General features: G+C 40.2%; 1 long non-coding RNA gene across 2 annotated transcripts; it reads left to right on the top strand.

Moving 5' to 3' along the window:
- Positions 1–8,254: 8,254 nt before the first annotated feature.
- Gm41729 lies at positions 8,255–18,805 on the top strand. 2 transcript variants are annotated; one of them, XR_877410.3, is made up of 2 exons: positions 8,255–8,456; positions 16,969–18,805. It is a non-coding gene; the product is annotated as a predicted gene, 41729 (long non-coding RNA). The 2 variants fall into 2 exon arrangements; XR_001782415.2 differs by lacking the exon at positions 16,969–18,805 and adding an exon at positions 12,473–12,593.
- Positions 18,806–20,000: the final 1,195 nt, after the last annotated feature.

Raw genomic sequence — 20,000 nt, 5'->3', positions numbered from 1 at the left:
GTGGCTGCCCTTGCATTTGGTGCGTAGATATTCAGAATTGAGAGTTCCTCCTGGAGGATTTTACCTTTGATGAGTATGAAGTGTCCCTCCTTGTCTTTTTTGATAACTTTGGGTTGGAAGTCGATTTTGTTAGATATTAGAATGGCTACTCCAGCTTGTTTCTTCAGTCCATTTGCTTGGAAAATTGTTTTCCAGCCTTTCACTCTGAGGTAGTGTCTGTCTTTTTCCCTGAGATGGGTTTCCTGTAAGCAGCAGAATGTTGGGTCCTGTTTGTGTAGCCAGTCTGTTAGTCTATGTCTTTTTATTGGGGAATTGAGTCCATTGATATTAAGAGATATTAAGGAAAAGTAATTGTTGCTTCTTTTTATTTTTGTTGTTAGAGTTGGCATTCTGTTCTTGTGGCTGTCTTCTTTTTGGTTTGTTGAATGATTACTTTCTTGGTTGTTCTAGGGCGTGATTTCCGTCCTTGTATTGCTTCTTTTCTGTTATTATCCTTTGAAGGGCTGGATTCGTGGAAAGATATTGTGTGAATTTGGTTTTGTCGTGGAATACTTTGGTTTCTCCATCTATGGTAATTGAGAGTTTGGCTGGGTATAGTGGCCTGGGCTGGCATTTGTGTTCTCTTAGTGTCTGTATAACATTGTCCAGGCTCTTCTGGCTTTCATAGTCTCTGGTGAAAAGTCTGGTGTAATTCTGATAGGCCTTCCTTTATATGTTACTTGACCTTTCTCCCTTACTGCTTTTAATATTCTATCTTTATTTAGTGCATTTGTTGTTCTGATTATTATGTGTCGGGAGGAATTTCTTTTCTGGTCCAGTCTATTTGGAGTTCTGTAGGCTTCTTGTATGATCATGGGCATCTCTTTTTTTATGTTTGGGAAGTTTTCTTCTATTATTTTGTTGAAGATATTAGCTGGCCCTTTAAGTTGAAAATCTTCATTCTCATCAATTCCTATTATCCGTAGGTTTGGTCTTCTCATTGTGTCCTGGATTTCCTGGATGTTTTGAGTTAGGATCCTTTTGCATTTTGTATTTTCTTTGACTGTTGTGTCGATGTTCTCTATGGAATCTTCTGCACCTGAGATTCTCTCTTCCATTTCTTGTATTCTGTTGCTGATGCTCGCATCTATGGTTCCAGATCTCTTTCCTAGGTTTTCTATCTCCAGCGTTGCCTTGCTTTGGGTTTTCTTTATTGTGTCTACTTCCCCTTTTAGTTCTAGTATGGTTTTGTTCATTTCCATCACCTGTTTGGATGTGTTTTCCTGTTTTTCTTTAATGATTTCTACCTGTTTGGCTGTGTTTTCCTGCTTTTCTTTAAGGGCCTGTAACTCTTTAGCAGTGCTCTCCTGTAATTCTTTAAGTGACTTATGAAAGTCCTTCTTGATGTCCTCTATCATCATCATGAGAAATGTTTTTCAATCTGTGTCTAGATTTTCGGTTGTGTTGGGGTGCCCAGGACTAGGTGGGGTGGGAGTGCTGCGTTCTGATGATGGTGAGTGGTCTTGATTTCTGTTAGTAGGATTCTTACGTTTGCCTTTCGCCATCTGGTAATCTCTGAAGCTAGCTGTTTTAGTTGTCACTGTTAAGAGCTTGTTCTTCAGGTGACTCTGTTAGCCTCTATAAGCAGACCTGGAGGTTAGCACTCTCCTTAGTTTCAGTGGGCAGAGTATTTTCTGCAGGCAAGCTCTCTTCTTGCAGGGCAGGTACCCAGATATCTGGTGTTCAAACCAGACTCCTGGCAGAAGTTGTGTTCCACTCACCAGAGGTCTTAGGATCTCGTGTGGAATCCTGTGTGGGCCCTTGCGGATGTCAGGGGACTCCGCTGGCAAGGTAGCCTGGGGCTCGAGTGAAGCGGAAGGGGCTTGTGCCCCAGATCAGGCCCGGGTAGCCTGCTTCCCTATGTACAGCAGTCTCAGGTTCCGCGCGATTGGATTGGGGCAGGCTCTGTGTTCCACTCACCAGAGGTCTTAGGATCCCGTGGGGAATCCTGTGTGGGCCCTTGCGGGTGTTGGGCGAGACTCTGCTGGCAAGGAAGCCCGGGGCTCGAGTGGAGCGGAAGGGGCTTGTGCCCCAGATCAGGCCCGGGTAGCCTGCTTCCCTATGTACCGCAGTCTCAGGTTCCGCGCGATTGGATTGGGGCAGGCGCTGTGTTCCACTCACCAGAGGTCTTAGGATCCCCTTAAGTGATCTTAAAATGATAAACGTTAATGGAGGTCTGAGTCAGAACTACTATAAAAAGTCATGAAGGAAAAGCTACGATTTTAGATAGGATGCATAGAAAAGCCTTCATTAAGAGAAATGGATTACTACTATCTGGGGAAAGAACATTCCAGACGAGTACTTCTGTAATCTTGCAAAGGCCTCCTTATAGTGTGGATGTCTGTCTCCACAGATATTATAGCACCATTAGATAGTATTGGGAGGTGGATCTCTGTGAGGATGGATATCTCATGAGTAGTTTCATGTCCTTTTGAGAAGCCTCAGAGTTCCACCGTTTTTAGTCTCCCACGTGAAGACAGAAAAAAAAAAAAGGCACCACCTGTGAACCAGAAACCTCTCCCTCACCAGAGCCATCAGTGGCTAGATTCCGGGCATCTCAACCTTCTGGACAGACCCTCCGACCCCCAAACAACAGCAGCAGCAGCAGCAGCAGCAAACATGTCTATTGCTTATAAGCTACCCCATTTACAGAGTTTTGTTATAGCTGCCCAAACAACTGCAGCAGGGTTTAATTTGAAGAACAGCAAGTAATTCTGGATGACTGGAGAACGGAGATAACATAATTTGACAGTTTTTGTTTCTAAATAAAACTCACTCCATCTGATTGACTGTGATGACAGTGGTGAGGAGTAGAGTTACGAGTTATTGATAACCTCAGGGAAGATGACAAGCCTAGCAGTGAAGTGGGCAAGGAGTCAAAGGTTCTGATTGCATTTCAAACGAAGCTGACAGAATCAGACCGGCTGCAGCATGCAGAAAAGCATCACGAGCTGCTACAAAGACCTTGACCCAAGCAACTGAAGAATGATTCGCATGAGCCGAAGAGAGAAGACAAAGAAATATTTTTGGGTAGACCTGAAAGATAAAGTTTAGGGGTTCAGTTGTAGAAATGGTGGGCTTAAGGGGCTGGAGAGGTGGTTTGGCAGTTAAGGGCACTATTGTTCTTGCAGAGGACCCAAGTTCAATGCTCAGCACCCACAACCATCTGTAACTGGGGGTCCAGAGGGTCCAGCTCCCTCTTCTGACCTCCTCACTGTCCCCTTTTGCTTTCTACAATAGTTCAAGGGCTGTGCTATGTATCGAGGTCCTCTTGGGTCTTACTAAGAGAAAAGAGGAACTTACAAAGTATACTTGGTTTAGAGCAGTGGTTCTCACCCCATGTGGATCCCGACCCCTTTGGGGGCTGGAACAACCTTTTCACAGAGTTTGCCTAAGACCGTGAGAAAACACAGGTGTTTACACGGTAGCAAAATTACAGTTATGAGGCAGCAACAAAGATAATTTTATGATTGGAGCTCAGCCCAACATGAAAAACAGTATTAAAGGGTCACAGCCTTAGGGAGGCTAAGAACCACTGGCTTATAGGATTTAAAATGTCTGCTATTTTTCTTTCTAAAAACCAAGAATGAGTGTTTAAATGCACAATAAAAAGCTTTTTATTATAGAAGATGTCAAACATGCAAAAGTAGGTGGAAGGGTCTGATGAGCCTCTGTGCTCTTGTGGTTTGCCCTCGGAACTTTCCAGCCCTTCACTCTTTGATAAATCTATCCTGTCATCACTTCTCTTTAAACAATATTCCAAAAGCAAATTCCAAACACTGTATAGTTTTACCGGGAAATATAGAAAGAGATTTCTATATTTTGCTTTTAAAATTCAAACAAATTTACTGACAAATGAGAGATGTGAGTTATAGATGCAGGAATATTCACAGCATCCTATAATTTTTCTTTGAAAATGAAAATACGTTTCTATCATTTCTCTTCACATTCTTCTCTCTCTATCCCTTCCCACTTAGCAATTCCATGGCCTCCTCTACCTTACCCATTGTTGTTACACATGCATGCAAATGAATCAATGTATAAGTTGTTGAGTCTGCTCAGTGTTGTCTTGATAGGTATGTCTCTAGGGCTGACCTCTTGGATAACCAACCTGGTGTTTGTCCTCTGGGAAGGTTAACCCTCCCTCCCTCAGCAGCTGCTAATTGCTTAGAGTTCTTTATCTAATGGTGGGGCCCTACGAGATTTCCCCCCTATATAAGCCAACTGTTATTGAAACTTTCTTGGTCTTGTTTAGAAAGCCGTGTTGTTGAGACTCCATCGGTGTAGTGTCCCGATTGTAACTAGAAGGCACAATCTCACAGCCAACTCCCTCATGCTCTTAGGATCTTCAACCTTCACTTCTGCTTGTGGTTCCTGAGCCTCTGTAGGAGTTGTTTTGGAGATGTATCACTTGGGGGCTGGACACCCGACACTCAGTTGTTCCATTTGACAAGTTGTGGCCTTTTGTAATTGTTTGTTTTCCTACTACAAAAAGAACCTCGTTTGCTGAGATCTGCATTAATCTGTCAACGGAATTTTATCACAGCAACAGTAAAAGTGCCTAATACAGGCGGGAGAACTAATACCAAATCCTCCCAAAGAATGCCAGGCCACGTCGGTTGTTACTGGATTTCCTTTAGGACTGCCAGCTCTCGAATAAATACACAAACCTTATATTTATTATGAATGCCTAGGCCATATAGCTAGGCTTCTTCCCAACTAGCTCGTAACTTATCAACCCATTTATTCTATTCTAATTTCTGCCACTTGGCTCGTTAGTTACCTCTCCTTCTTAGTTCCTGGCCTGCTTCTTCCTCCAGGTCTCCCAGACTGGCTAATCCACCAGCCTCCAGAACTCGTCTGAGACCCCTCTTTTAGCCTGGAAGTCCCGCCTTAACTCTCAAACGCAGCTATTGGCCATTCAGTTCGTTATTTGACCAATCAGAAGGTGAGAGTGGAACTACCCGCTACTAAGGCAGGGTAACCTTCACGTTACCAAAGTCCAGCCTGTACTCAGATCTCCACGGGTTCAGAAATCAGCGTTTATATAATAATAAAGAGATGGTCTTTGCACTGTGAATAAACACATCACTCTAAAAATCAGTCAGGTGAACTTATGACTACCCCTGCCACTGAGAACATGAAAACTGATCTCCCTCTGGAGCAAAGAATCACCTAGCAGTAGCGTGCTTGAGGCTTCCTTCCGAAGAAAAAGGAAGAGACAAAGACAGGATGGACAGCCAGGCAAAACGAGGATGCAGTCCCTGCTAAAGGAACAAACACAGAAGCAGGAGTGTGGGTGGGTGGAAGAGGGGCAGCTCTTGGGAGGAGTCTTGGCCTTTTGAGACCCAGAATGGTTCTTCTTCTTAATTTGAATCATTCTCTAAAAGTAAAATTGTTACAGCTATAAGAAAGAAATCAGCTGTGATGAGGAAAGATTGCAAAGATATATATATATATTCTATTTCAAAATTTTAAGAAGTAACTTCTACAGTGAGTAGGAGTAAGAGATTGAGAGGGAGGTTTTCTGTTCAGCAAAAAGGAAAAGAAAATTATGCTGTGGATACTCAGGGAGCAATGAGAATTAATGATAAAACTAAAGAAAACTTAACAGACATAGGAGAGATCAAAGGGGGCATGTGTGTGCATGTGGGTGTGGGTGTGTCTGTGGACATATTGTGTATAGGCTGGTGGTCAGGTTAGTTCTCTGCCTTATTTCCTTGAGACAAGGTGTCTCACCATACATTGGCTAGGTTGATGGTTAGAAGTTTCAGTACTCTTCTTCTTTCCATCTCCATCTCCACCCACATCCTAAGTCCCCCAGTGCAAGGATAACAGGTGCACATGGCCATGGCCACACCCATGATTTTATGTGCATTCTACGAATCTGATCGCAGGTCCTCATACTTTCAGAGCAAATGCTATTACTCCCTAAGGTATCTCTCTGTCCCTATAATCTTCCTAAATCACATACATACACACACGCACACACACACATGATATGTACACGCCAGACAAAGACTCTACCACTGTCATGTCCCCACCTCCACTTTTCCATGTTAAAGTATAGTAATACTTGGAGTGATAGAAATGAAATAGAATTATTTAAAGAACTTACTTAAAGAATCTAAGTAAATAACTTTCCTTAGGCTCTCAGTGTCTATACTGGGCTCTGAATATTTTTTAATTACTTAGGCTGGGTGGTGTGTGTGTGTGTGTGTGTGTGTGTAGTACAGCAGAGAAAGAATGTAGGATCTAAGCATGCCAGGCTTCCTTAGCCCCAAGATGTTACCTTTACAATGTGATATTTGTTTTTATGTTCAGTAAATATTTAAGGTCACAAAGAAATATGCCCAGTTATAATCGCATCCCTCCACAAGAGACAACTGCCAGTAGCATGGTATTTTGCATGTAGTCCCATATGCCTTCCCGGTAATTAAGATCCCAGAACATATAGTTCATTATGCCTTGCTTTTTCCACTTACAGGAATTCTCCGACAGCTTCCGAATTTAGTCTCAGCATAGACCTCCCCAACAGTTTCAAATCCAACTTCCTGCCTGGCAACCCCATCGGGAAACAAAGACAAAAATACCTAACCGAAGGACTTGATGATCTACATAGATCTCCCTTCTTCTCCCATCTTTCCCCTCTGAAATTAGTATCTCACACATGCACACACACACACACTTTTTTTATTAAGCCTCAATCTGAATATTATTCCTCTTTTCTCTCTCATTCCTTGCCCAACCAAATGATCAGAAATCCCTACCTAGCTCAAAATACATCTTAGATGTCGGCTGTACTTGCTACTCTCATGTGGCTATGAATGAGACCTTAAGAAGTGAGGCCCCACTTCTTAAGGTCTCATTTCCTCTGCAAATTCACCACCAGCTGGAGAGCAAGAGTTGAAACCCTGAGCCTGGGAAGGATCTAGATTCTAATTATGATATGGCTGGCATGTAGAAACAGACTCGGTTTCTAGAAATCACATTTCTTTCTTGCCTGGACTGCTAGATATTTCAGGGTCTGCTCTATACTTTTTATGCCTGGTTTTCCACATTTCAGGGTCTGTTCTGTACTTTTTAATGCCTTTTTTTACATGAATTTTTCTCCTCAAAAGAGACATCACTTGGCCATCTTATGAGCCACACTACTCTCAAATATCTTTTAAGGCACTTACATGAAAAGTATGGACAATAGAAAACTAATTGCAATGACTTCCAATCAAAGCCCTGCAAAGCCATTAATACAATGAATCCAGTCCCTAGTGCACTGAAGTTGCTTGAGTGCTGTGAACTTCCATGGATTTAACAGAGGTGTGAAGCTCTAGTCTTGCTCTTTCTAATCTCTTCCCACATGCCATCACCCTTGCCTGCACAGCTCTCCCTGCCCCTCATTGTGATGCTCTATCACTCTCCTGACTTAACTTTTATTGAGCCACCATCATCATGATCTTTTTGGACCATTATCTGCCTGCTTTTCATAATGTTCATATTCAGTCAAAGTTTGTGGACATAGTTATAGATCTATTTGCTGTTCCTTGAGATTCTAAGTTCTCTTCAGGCAGGACCCACATGTATCTGATTTATCACAGTCAGCCCCTGGCACTACAATATTTGGGACTGAATGAATGTTCAATAAATATTTCCAGAAAGAATGGAGTCTAAACACTTTTCAACTGTATTATGTAGGCCTCAGTGGTATGATTTGTTTTCTTCATTGCTAAATATTTCAACACAGAAAAGAATTACGATGTATTTAATCATTCATTATTATTAAATATTTGATTTTTCCCCAATTTTTTACATATGAAAGTGCTATCGAAAGCAAACATTTTAAACCATATTTTAAAAGTTTCAGATAAGTGGTTAAAATGGGAACCAAGTTAAATTATACAGACATTTAGATGAGAGCTAGAATATGTCTCAAATATTTAATTCAGGTATTTTGAGACATCAATTTTTGACAAAATGAACTAATAGCTTACATAATGGCTGATCTTGACTGTCACCTTCATTGTCTCTGTAATCTCCTAAGAGAGATGCCTCTGGTAATGTAGGTAAGTGTATTTCCTGGAAGGATTAACTGAGGGGGTGGCCCTCCCCAACACTGGATAGCACCTTAAAAACAGTGGCCCAGACATAAGGCAACTAGAAAAAAATCTATATAGCCTTTTCTCTCTGTTGTGTTCATTTCTTACCAGGGAATGCAGCAGCAGCAACAGCAAGAGAAGGAGGAAGAGGAAGGGGAGGAGGAGGAGAAGGAAGAGGAGGAGGAGGAGAAGTCACCATTTTTGGACTCAGCTTCTTGATGATGGTGATGGTGATGGTGATGGTGATGGTGATGGTGATGGTGATGGTGATGATGATGATGATGCCATCATTAGGTGCTGACCCAGCTTCTTCAAGCTCCCAAGGTAGACTGAATAGCACTGGTTTTACACAAATTATTGAGAGGCCTGAAATGCTAGATGGTAACTACTGAGACTCCCAGTCTCGCAGAATGAGCAGCAGTGACAAGCAAAGATAACTAGGCGAGACCAAACACAGTGAGAGTGGCCAATGAGCAGACATCCTTGGGTGTCATTTCCTCAGCTGATAACTACTTTTTTCTAAATAGATTTTTTTTCATACAATATATTCTGACTATAGTCTCCTGCCCACTGATTCCTCCCAGAGCTTTCCCATCTTTCTACCAAATCCATACCTTTTCTTGCTCTTTCTCATTAAAAAAAAAGGCATCTAAAAAAATAATACTAATAAGATAAGATAAAAACAAACAAGCCTGAATATATAAGAACCAAAAATGATGGGGGGGGGGGCAAATAACAAGAAATTTACACAGTTACAGAGAGATACACTTTCACATGGAGAGAAATCCTCCTCCAAAAAAAACTCACAAAAGTGGGAACCATAATATATAAGCAAACACAAAATACCTGCAGGTAGAGGAGATGAGAAGACAAAGCATTAGGAGACTAAATAAATAAATAAATCCTCCAAAAATACCTTTGAGTACATTTTTTGTGTGCACCATCTATTGCTGCTCCTGGGTCTTAACTGTGGCTTGTATAACCAGTGAGACTCCACAACTTTTCCTCTATAAGAGATTATTAGTAGGAAATAGCTTCTGGTTTAGGGATGGGGGCTGTGTCCATTTTTTCTCAGCCTTAGGACGCTATCTGGCTTAAAGCTGTGCAGGTCTTGTGCAGGCTGCCATAGTCTCTGTGAGCTCCTATGTGCATCAGTCCTGTTGTGTTTAGAAGGCCTAGATTTCTTGGTGTCCTCCACCCCTTCTGCTCTTATAATCTTTCCAATAACCACTTTTCTAAAGAATTTAATTGTTTACAGTATATGTGTATGTGTACACCTCTGCTTGTATGTATACCACATGTGTAAGGGTGCCTGCAGGGGCCAGAAGAGGGCCCTCTGGAGCTGGAGTTGAAGGCCTTTGTAAGCCACCTGACCAGTTGCTGAGAATCAAATTCTGGTCCTCTGGAAGAACAGCAAGTGATGTTAACCATCTTTCTAGACCCCCACCTGCTCAGCTTTTTAAGACGATATGTCTCGCCATCCTGGAAATTGTCAAGTAGGCTAGGGTGGCTGGCCAGTGTGATCTCATCTCCATTTCTCCAGTGCTGGGGTTACAGCTTCATGTCACTAAGTCACTGCTCTAAATGAGATATTCCACTCCATCACCCCCCAACACACACACACACACACACACACAGAGAGAGAGAGAGAGAGAGAGAGAGAGAGAGAGAGGAGAACGCTCAGGGAAGTCCGTGGAAGAGGAAGCAGAAGAAGCTAGGACAACAGAGAGGATGGAGAACCCCAGGAGAACAAGGCCCTCTGAATCAACTGAGCAGAGCCTATATGAACTCAGGGAGACTGAGGCAGCAATCACAAGGTCTACAGGAGTCTGCACCGGGTCCCCAGTCAACACTATAGTTTTTAGTGTAGTGCTTTCATGGGACTCCTGAATGGATGAATAATTGGGTCTCTGCTTCTTGTGCCTTCTCTTGGGGTTCTTTTATTTTCTTGTTGGCTTGGCTGGTCCAGCTTCAATATAGGTTGTTTTGTTTTGTTTTTATCTTATTATATTTTATTTTTGTCATGTTTTATTGTTATCTCTTAAGTTTATTTTGTCATCTTTTGTTGTTATCTCTTAAAGGCCTGTTCTCTTCTAATGAGAGACAGAAAGGGAGTTGATGTGGAAAGGAAAGGAGGTGGAGAGGAACTTGGAGTAGCGGGAGGCGAAACTGTATTCAGATTGTATGAGGAAAGAATCTATCTTTATAAAGGGGGGTAAAGTGGGATCTGGTATCAAATTAATTCCTCATGCTTTTTAGCTCATGCCCCAAACCACACAGAGACATGATTATGAGACCGGAAAGTAGAAGGGGGTTTTGTGAAGGAGAAAGTTTCCAAAGAAAGAATAATTAAGAGGAATAAACATCACATTTTCTCCTCTTTGCAGAATCTAGAAATTTATATGTTTCATCTTATATATATTACATGTCATAAAAGCATAAAGGAACTATTTTAATGAAGGAAGGAAACTAGTATGCTATTTAGTGAAGACAGGGAAGAGGAAATGAGGAAAGTTGGTAAATGGATGCTTGAATATGAGCCATGTACCCTGAATTTGTACAAAACTGCCATCGTGAAGCTCGCCATTTTGTATGACTAAAAAGAGTCTTAAAAGATATCATATCATACTCTGAATTATTCTAGGAAAGTATGTATAAATGTGCATATTGGAAAAAGTAAAATATCAGCATATATTCTTAAGGAGCATCTAAATGCAGTCATGAACCAAATGTTTTAGTGAGCAACTGACCATATATGCCATAGTTGTACTACAAGTTTATATGGTCTGGTAAATCATACCTGTCTTTTATAAATGTTCTTTATGGTCATCTACAACACACTTCTCAGAACATAGCCCCATTGCTAGACGATACAAAATTGTAAATACAAAAACAACTTTAAAAAAACGACTGAAAATAACTTTTCCAAATTGATCAACAAGTTTAATGTAATCTAAAAAAATTTATCTATATTTTTTCATAATATTATCCCAGAAATCCTAAAGTTTATGTACAAATGCAAAAGATTTATGATAATACTGAAAAAAATCAGAAAAAGACATTTGGATTTGGAGAATTTATGCCATGGCTTAACATAAAGCTGCAGTAATCAAGACAACGCTACGCTATACAGAAATATGTAGCTAATAAAATACAACCAAGACTCCGGAAATAATCCCCACATATTGGAAATTGATGCTACACAAAGGAAAGCATCCAAGCAATAAGTTGGCAAATGAATTAAACAGATAGTTCCCCCCCAAAAAAAAAAAAAAAAAAAAAAGAGTTACAGATGGCCAATCAATACACACAAAGATAGGTAACATCCTAATTCATCAGGGAAGTGTAAATCAAACAGACACTGCCATTCCATCTTTCTCCAGTCAACAAGAAAACCAACATTGAACTATGAAGGGAAATGAAGGAACACTCCCCAGCCCTTTGCATACATAGTCTCACATCACATCATCACCTCTATGATACTACTCCCTACACAGACCATCCCCCGAGCTTGTGGACCTCCCCATTTCTTCTCACCATCTCAAGACGATGGCACTGGAGAATCCAAACTCACCGGTATGATGAGCTTGGGTTTTTAGACTCTGTTGTACAAGTTGCCCATGGTGAAGTGTTTGGTTACAGCAGCCTTAGTAAACTCATACACCATGCATCCAAATTACTATGCCACACCAATTGAAGTCGGTAACAAGCTTTGTTTCTCTGTGTTCCTGTCTGCCCCTGCTTCCTTCTTGCTCACACATTTGCTCACACATACGCCTAACAAATTCTCCAGTTTAACTTGGGTTGATACAGGTAGCTTGATGGTTGTGTTTAAATTGTTACAGAGTGAACCTACTTTAATAAGCATAAATATATTGAGCATTTAAAGTTATTAGGTTCAAATTGCAATGCCTACATTTTGCAATGTACTTGTGGAAAATAAAACACAATCCTGCTACCATGATAATTGAAGAGAACTTTTGATGACAAAACTGCACTGACTTCATTGTTCCTCAAATATAATTATCTCCATAAAATGACTTTGCTATATCTGCAAAAAAAAAATAAGAGAAAAAAATTAAGTAGCGAAAGGTGAAATAATTATTGAAAAGAATTAGTAAAGATGAAAAACTGTGAACACAAGGCGACGATGCCAAAATAGCTATTCGAAACATTTGTGCTTGCTATGGCTTGCAGTTAAAATTTAAAAATAGCACTTAAATATGTGTGTTAATAACATCCAGAAGGCATTTCTTTCAAGCCTGTTTGGGCTGTTGAAGGGTTTAATTTAACCACAGCATTCATTTATGTCTAGCAGTTAAATTTTTTTTTTCTTTTAGGCTCAAAGGAACTGTAAGTTGTAACTATGATCTAATTGGTAAGGAATGAAGAAGGTTTTTCATGTTTTATAGACAACATGAATCCTGATCATTTTACAGCAGTAAATTATGAAATACTCCACTTGCTGTGTCTCCCTGTGGAAACTGGGGCCTAACTCATTAAACTGTAAAAATAACTTGCTGGGTTCGGCAGCTCCTACAAAGGCTCTCTGACAAGGTGGGTTATTTTTATTTCACTAACCTGCATTCGCCAGGCAGCCCAGATTCCTTAGCATCCTCAACTAAATCAATTTATAACTCCATCTACATGTCAAAGGGGCTGTGCAAAGATCCTAAACTGCTGCCGAGGAAGATAATTTATTATTGATTTTCCCCCCAACCTTTTTTTTTTTAAGCAGCTACAATTCACTAGTTCTTTGGTTCTTCCTGAAACACAGATTAACTATAGGACATATGTAATTCATCCATCTAGGTTTCTGTGGGTTATACAAAAGGATATGCCAGGCCAGAGCGGATGGCTTGCTGGTGGCTTAAAGGAAAATAAAGAATATCCTTGTGGCCAGTTAAAAACAAGAGGCAAAAACTCACCAGTCTGCTCTGCTGATGGTGAAGAGCCATAAAAATGTTTAGTGCCCGTGATCTGCTTTTTCAAATAAGCGCACTAAATTACTTCTGACCCAAGAAAACCAGGTTACTTATTTAATTTTATTGGGGGAAAAAAGCATTAATTCCATCACTTTTCTCATAACCTAAAAGCGTCAAATATCCAAATTATAACCCCCGCCCCCCAAGACCGGTGCTCACAGCTCCTGAGTGGAGGAAGTGAGGAAAAGACCATGACACAAAATCTGTAGCCTGCAGCTCTTGCTGCCTAGCCCTGCAAGGATTGGTTCTGATCGCTTTTCATGTTTACAGCGGTCTGTAGCAAAGAGGCACTGCAGCAGCAGTGTCCACATTCTCTAAGACAAGAACAAGGGCATGCTGGAAATTGGTTCTAATGCTTTGTCTTACTTCGACTCCCAAAAGCCTAGCTTCCAGACTTCCTCAGGTCCCTGCCCGCAGCTGGCTTTAACTGATAATAAAGAATTGCCATTCAATGGCTGGGCAGGGAGATGGAACAAGGGACCAAGAGAAGGGGGAAGGGGAGGAAGGGAGGGAGGGAGGGAGGGAGAGAGGGAGGGAGGGAGGGAGGGAGGGAGGGAGGGAGGGAGGGAGGGAGGGAGGGAATGGCCATGATTGGGAGGCAGAAGGGTCAAATTTAAGAACTGCAGGAGAGAAACCATCCAGCAATGTAGTGTAGGTGGAAAGGGGAGAGAGTCCTATGGGGACAGGGGGCACTGTTCAGAAGGTAACAGGTCAGCAAAGATAAAATACAGATCTTAGAAGGTGTCAAGCCAGGAATACCGTAGGGAAATGTTTGCAAACCGTGAAGTGCCCAACCATTGAGCTAGTCAGGGCATATCAAAATTAGCTGGTGTTTGAATCCAGAGGGCTCACGGGCAGCCGCAGTGCGCACACCATCTGCTGAGACCCAAATCAGCGGAACTAATTCACCTCTAGACATAGTGCCAACCGGTAGGCAAGAACTCACTTTTAAAAATTAATTGGAGATTCCCAAATGGAATACTCACACACACCATGATATAAGTTTAGGAGGAGGGGAGAATTGGTTTCTCAGTGAACAGAGCCAAGTCACGTGGTTCCACACAAGCCATGAAACTAGAACAAAGGAACACAGCCAGCCGCAGGCCCTTCTAAAGGTTTCTAGTTGGCTCAGGGAGCTTAACCTCAGAGATGCTGAGAGCCCCTGCTGTGCAAAGAGACAGGTCGCCTGCTCTGTGGCAGAGAGAGTCATATAGCAGACTCTGCCTGCTAATCAAAGGATAGAGGCAAATAAATTTTGATTTAATTGTTTTTAGCTATAGAAGGGAGTATAATGATAATTGTTTAAATGTTCTTAAGTATATATAGAATAAAGAAATCCAAGCCTTTGATCTCAAATGTAGGAAATAAAGGCAAGGAGAGAAAATAGAATGAATAGGAAAAATGCTTTAAAGAAAATTTGAAAAAGTCTGTGCCAGGGCAGCACTCAGGATCTTAGATAGGCATTTTGCCTATACAACTCATGTAAGAATACAAGGCTTAGACCCAGTCCTTCTAATAGCTGATATTACAAACTGTTTAGGATGATTGAGTAACACAAGTTAAGGGCCAGGTAATAAGCTCATGGTTGTATTAGATTCTGATCTAATTATATTAAAATGCTTTCAAAATGTTCAAATAAAAATAGGTAAGAGTAGTCAGTGGTCAACAATTGAGATATGCTTTTCATAGATAATCTTCAAAAACATCAGAAAATCCACAGAATATGAAGTTTAATATTAATTAATTATTAAAGATCACTTGACTAGAGACATGTCTGCTCCTGACAGTACCCCCTTCTTGATTCAAAGAAGAAACTGAGCATCAAAACCTCCATATGGAGTTGCTCCAGTTATGGCAAAATGGACCCTGGACAAAAATTAGCCTTTTCATCTACAGACAAAAAATACTGTCCAAGAAAAGATACACAATGCAGGGTAGTTGATAGTTTAGTTCTGCCAAGACAGAGTAAACAAGTCCTTCATAGTTTCTGCTTCATTTCAAGGTCTGTCAGATGTTTCTGGGCCAGAAGGCTGGAGACTGATTCTCCAATGTTTTGAGGAATAAGGGACTGTCCAAGTAGTCAGCTGTCTCTACAAATTGGTTAAGTTTTGGAAGCTATGTTTTGTGCTTCCTCTATCCTCATGTAATATTTAATTCATTCTCTGATTTCTCGTGGGGTTGAAGACTAATTATAGTCTCATAACCAAATTCAAGTTGTTTAACATTGAGGAAGATGATAGAGAAAGGATGGTTTTCAGATGGTAATACAAATAAAATCAGAACATAATTTAGATATAGAAGTATAAACTCTTCAAGTCAGGATAAATAGCAAAGTACTTTATCTAATTATCAAATATGATGAACTAGATGTTAAATATATACCATACTTTGTAATTTACATAATTGTTATGGCTATGCTCAATTTGTACCTGAAAAAAAGAGGTTTTATTTTTTTCTTTTTTGACAGAAAGGGTGAGATGTTGGAAGTTGGTTCTAATGCTTTGTCTTATTTCAGCTCCCAAAAGCCAAACTTCCAGACCTCCTCAGGTCTCTGCCCCCAGCTGGCTTCGATTGATAAAAAAATTGCCATACAGCCAATGGCTGGGCAGGAAGATGAGGAAAGACTTTTAGATTGTGTGGGCAAGATATCAAGAGAGAGGGGAGGAATAATAGAATTGCCATGACTCAGAGACAAAGGGATCACATTTAAGAGCTGCAGGGGAGAAACTATTCAGCAATGTAGGTGGAAAGGGAAGTGGTGATGGGGGTGGGGGTGGGGGTGGGGCTGCCCAGAAGGTAACAGGGCAGCAAAGATAAAATACAGATTTTAGAAAGTGTTAAGTCAGGAATACCAGAGAGAAATTTGTGCAAGCCATGGGGAGGTTTAGAGGTGCCTTGAGTCAAGGTATATCAAAATTAGCTGTCCTGTCTTTCATACAGAAATACAGAGAGCTCTTGGGCAGGTACAGTGCACCATACCACCCACTGTGAGCCAAATGTGGTTAAACTAATTCACCACTACAAAGACCCTGCACTTAGGCTACCAGCGTCCCTCCCAGTTCCAAGTTCCTTCAAGTTCATGCTTTGCATTTATAACATCAAATATAAATTGTCTCTGTCATCAGAATATGGATTGGATTTACTAGTAAAAATTGCAAATAGTTTTTTATTATTACTGGAGACTATTGTAATAGATGTTAAGAACGTTGAGATAGAGAGAAAAATAGCAAAAACCTGGTGAAAATCTGCAAGCTCCCTGGGCAGAAACTTACCTCAGCTTCCACAGCCAGCCGCCCATGCTCCCCATGGCCACTACACCGCCACTGCGTTTTATTTTGTGCATTCTTCTTAGGTTTGTAAAAGTCTTATGCTTACTTTTTACAAGTAAAGCATGGTTCCTGCTCTTCCCCCTGTAATAAAGCTCTCCATCCTTCAAAAGTCTTCATTTTATTGTTGTTGAAACTATGTCCTTTTGTGATACATCTCACCAATACATTCTGATTTTTCTCTCCCAAAGCTGCAATTAGTGTGAATTGTGGGTTTTAGTGGGGGGTTTTAATATTTTTCATTTTGTTTAAATATTTTACTCGGTCTAAATCTATGAAATCTGTTTCATCCACAGTATGTAACCACTGGCGTTATGGCCCAACTTCTGAAATTATTATTTTCGTTTTGTTTTAAACTTGTCTCCCCATCCCTAGTGTCCTGGTGTTTGCATTGTGTAACTATCACTTAATGAACGGGCATTAGATAGTCTCACAAGCTTCACAGATGAGAAGAATAGAAATTCAGGTGGTTATTTTTTCAATTCATTTTGTTTTTAATGTATTTATTCATTTATTTTGAGACAGGCTATCCCTATGTAGAGCAGATTAACCTCAAACTCATGGAGCTCACACACCTGTGCCTCCCAAGTGCCAGGATTCACCAGACTACGTCAGCTCTACTGTCTCTTTGCAACTTCCCTGGAAATTTATTAACTCTGGGAAGAAGTGAAGGAGACTTACAAATGGATTCTATCTGTCAGGATTCCTGGAAATTTTCATTTGTATGTCCAGTGACATTATAAAGGATATGAAGGGGGAGGAATCAGGAGGCAAGAACAACACCATCTACCTAGAAGACAACTTCTCACATTTACAGGGGGGAGTCTCTTCAGGTCATGACTATGTCATGTCCTCTGTATGTTTATGCTATGTCTGGGAAAAGCATTCTTAGACATTAGAATGGTCACTGAGAGAGATTCTCTGTGCCTGTCATACCACAGTCTCCCACTGGACAGTTTAAAGAAGAAATCTTTGCAGTGCAGTTCTTTCTTGTCCCAAGATAACATTGTATATAACCAATCTGTGTTCATGTGAGTATGTTTTCAATGAACTTTATTGGGCTCCTACTATATTTACAAGTCTTCACTTTCTTTAAGAATGTGCTTAGTCATACCTTCTTTGAATCCCAAACAGTCCATATGTAGGCTAGCCAAAGCCTCTCTGAGAAGTGTTCCTAAAATAAAACATTCCACTGGGCCAGTGAGATGGCTCAGTGGAAACTGAAGTTAGTGAAATTATGAGCCACTATGCCCGTGCTGGGAATTGAACCCTGATCCCTGGAAGAGCTGCCAGTGAGCCTTTTCTTAAACCCCCTCTTTATGGAGATATTTTTAAAACTTAAATTCAGTTATGGACAATTTTTATTATATTAACCCTAAACCTAATCACATTTTTAAGAGTGTGGATTGAAAATGTTTCATTATGTCCTGTGCATCTGACTTTCCATAATGGTAGACAATACTTAAGGCTGTCTCCAAGGATCCTTCCTTTATTTACAGCTCTTTTCTCCAATGTGAAAAAGAAAGAGGGATTACTTTATTTCAAGGTTTTAAGTTGCAAGGAATCTGATTTGCTTTTTGCTTGGCACCACAAGCAATTTGAGTCTCACTACCCAAGTCCCCAGTGGTACATAAGCAATACGCTGCCTTTCAAAGATGTATCAATAACCATCTTCTTGGCCAAGTTTTATTGAACACATCTTTCTTCTGCAGCAAAATGCAATCTGTTTTTGATGAGTGAGAAGGAGGGTGGACGGAAAGGTGAAAGAATCAGCCAGTTAAAAAGCAAGTATTGGCTAAAAGTGGGCATATGTGGGGGTCAGGGAGGGGGGATTGAAACCTCAGTGTGACTGCTGTAAGATTGATGAAAGCCACAGAGGAAGGGAGTGGCTCCTGACCACATAACGCCAAGCAATAAATGAGTGTAATTACCCAAAGCACATGAACAGTATGATGCCACACAGGGAAGAAAGCATAAATTCACAAAATTTTGATTAATACTGGCTCAGAAATATAATGCATAACCATTAAGTATGAACCGATGTAATTATGGTTTGCAAAACTATAATTTATTCAAATTTGAGAAGGCGGTGCCACTGAATGTCATAAAAAAATATATACAGATGCGCCCACTAAAATAACCTCAATCCCTTAAAAATTTAGGAACTGTTTTCTGTTTAATTTTGTGTGTGCCCATGCATTTGTAACCTATGTATTTGTAACCTTTCTGAGATTTCTGTATGTATGTGTCTGAAATAAGTTCCAGTTGAAGGAGATGTCTGCTGAATATTAATGAGACAGACTGTCTATTTTAATACATGTTTTTGTACAAACTGATTATATTAAAGTATGTCGTAATTGAATTATTTTCTACACTATTATTTAGGAGTGCTTGTTATATTTTTTTTTTCTTGAGCTCTGGTTTTTAGCATACCAATAATGAGCTTGAAATATTTAAAATGAGACCATTTGAAAGACAAAGGCGATTCCATTACCAGCAAGGATTACTGGTGTCACAGGTAAAAATAGGCTTCTGGAAGGCATACATTCAAAGCTTGTTTCTCCCTTCTTTTCCACTGAAACAAAATTGATTTCTAGTCAGACAGAGTACTTTACCCTATTCAAGCCACTGAGAGCCAAACATTTTAAATTACTTAAATCTGTGGTCACATAAAAAGCAATAGTGCCATTAAAATTCTGATTTTATTCACCTACCAAATTCTCCCACATGGGTGATATTCTGAGTTATAAAACCATCTGCCTACTTATAATTGAAGCCAGCTTCCCATATTTGGCTCTCTTAATTTGTGAAGGTTCAGTTGTAAGCTAATAAAATTAATTATATTTGCTTCTGAAGAGGCGAGCAACTGGAGGCATTCCTTTTCATCCTCCTTTTAGAACCAACGTTATCTAATTTGCACAACTCAAACTCATAAACATAACTAATATGAGAAGAATGAAAATAAACAAGATCAATAATAAAATATAGGCACCATTATATGAATACTCACCACATTGAGGGTAAACGCATAGGATATCATAATACTATTTTAGAATCTTTTAGATTCTAAAATAGAATCTTTTATAATCTAAAATTAGAATCTTTTCAGTAACCTTGTTAAAACAGCTCTAGTATCCATGTCTGCGTGGATGAAATAGGCTTATAGATGTTTGGTTATGCGTCCAAGCAAACAATATAGATGTGATCTACATCTGGCAGGGGAAGAAGCTGAAAAGCAAATTTATGTAGAGAGAATCTCTTGTGTACTGTATGGAAGAATCACCTGTCAATAAAAAGCTGCTGGCCTATTAGCTGAGGGAGGAAATAGGAGGTGGGAGTTCCTGTGAGGAGAGAGGAACTCTGGGATAGAGTCAGACATAGGAAGGGATTTACCCTGAACTCTGAAGAGCAGCCATAATACTGAGAAGAGGTAACCAGGCACGTGGCAGTCATAGAAAAAATAAACTGGCTAAATACATTACGAGCTAGTTAGGGAACAAGCCCTAGCTTATGGGTATTCATAAATAATAAGTCTCAGAATCATTATTTCTAGAACT

The sequence above is a fragment of the Mus musculus genome, chromosome 18 (assembly GCF_000001635.26).
Source record: "Mus musculus strain C57BL/6J chromosome 18, GRCm38.p6 C57BL/6J".
Lineage (NCBI taxonomy): Eukaryota > Metazoa > Chordata > Mammalia > Rodentia > Muridae > Mus > Mus musculus.
This window is presented reverse-complemented; position numbering and strand designations above follow the sequence as displayed.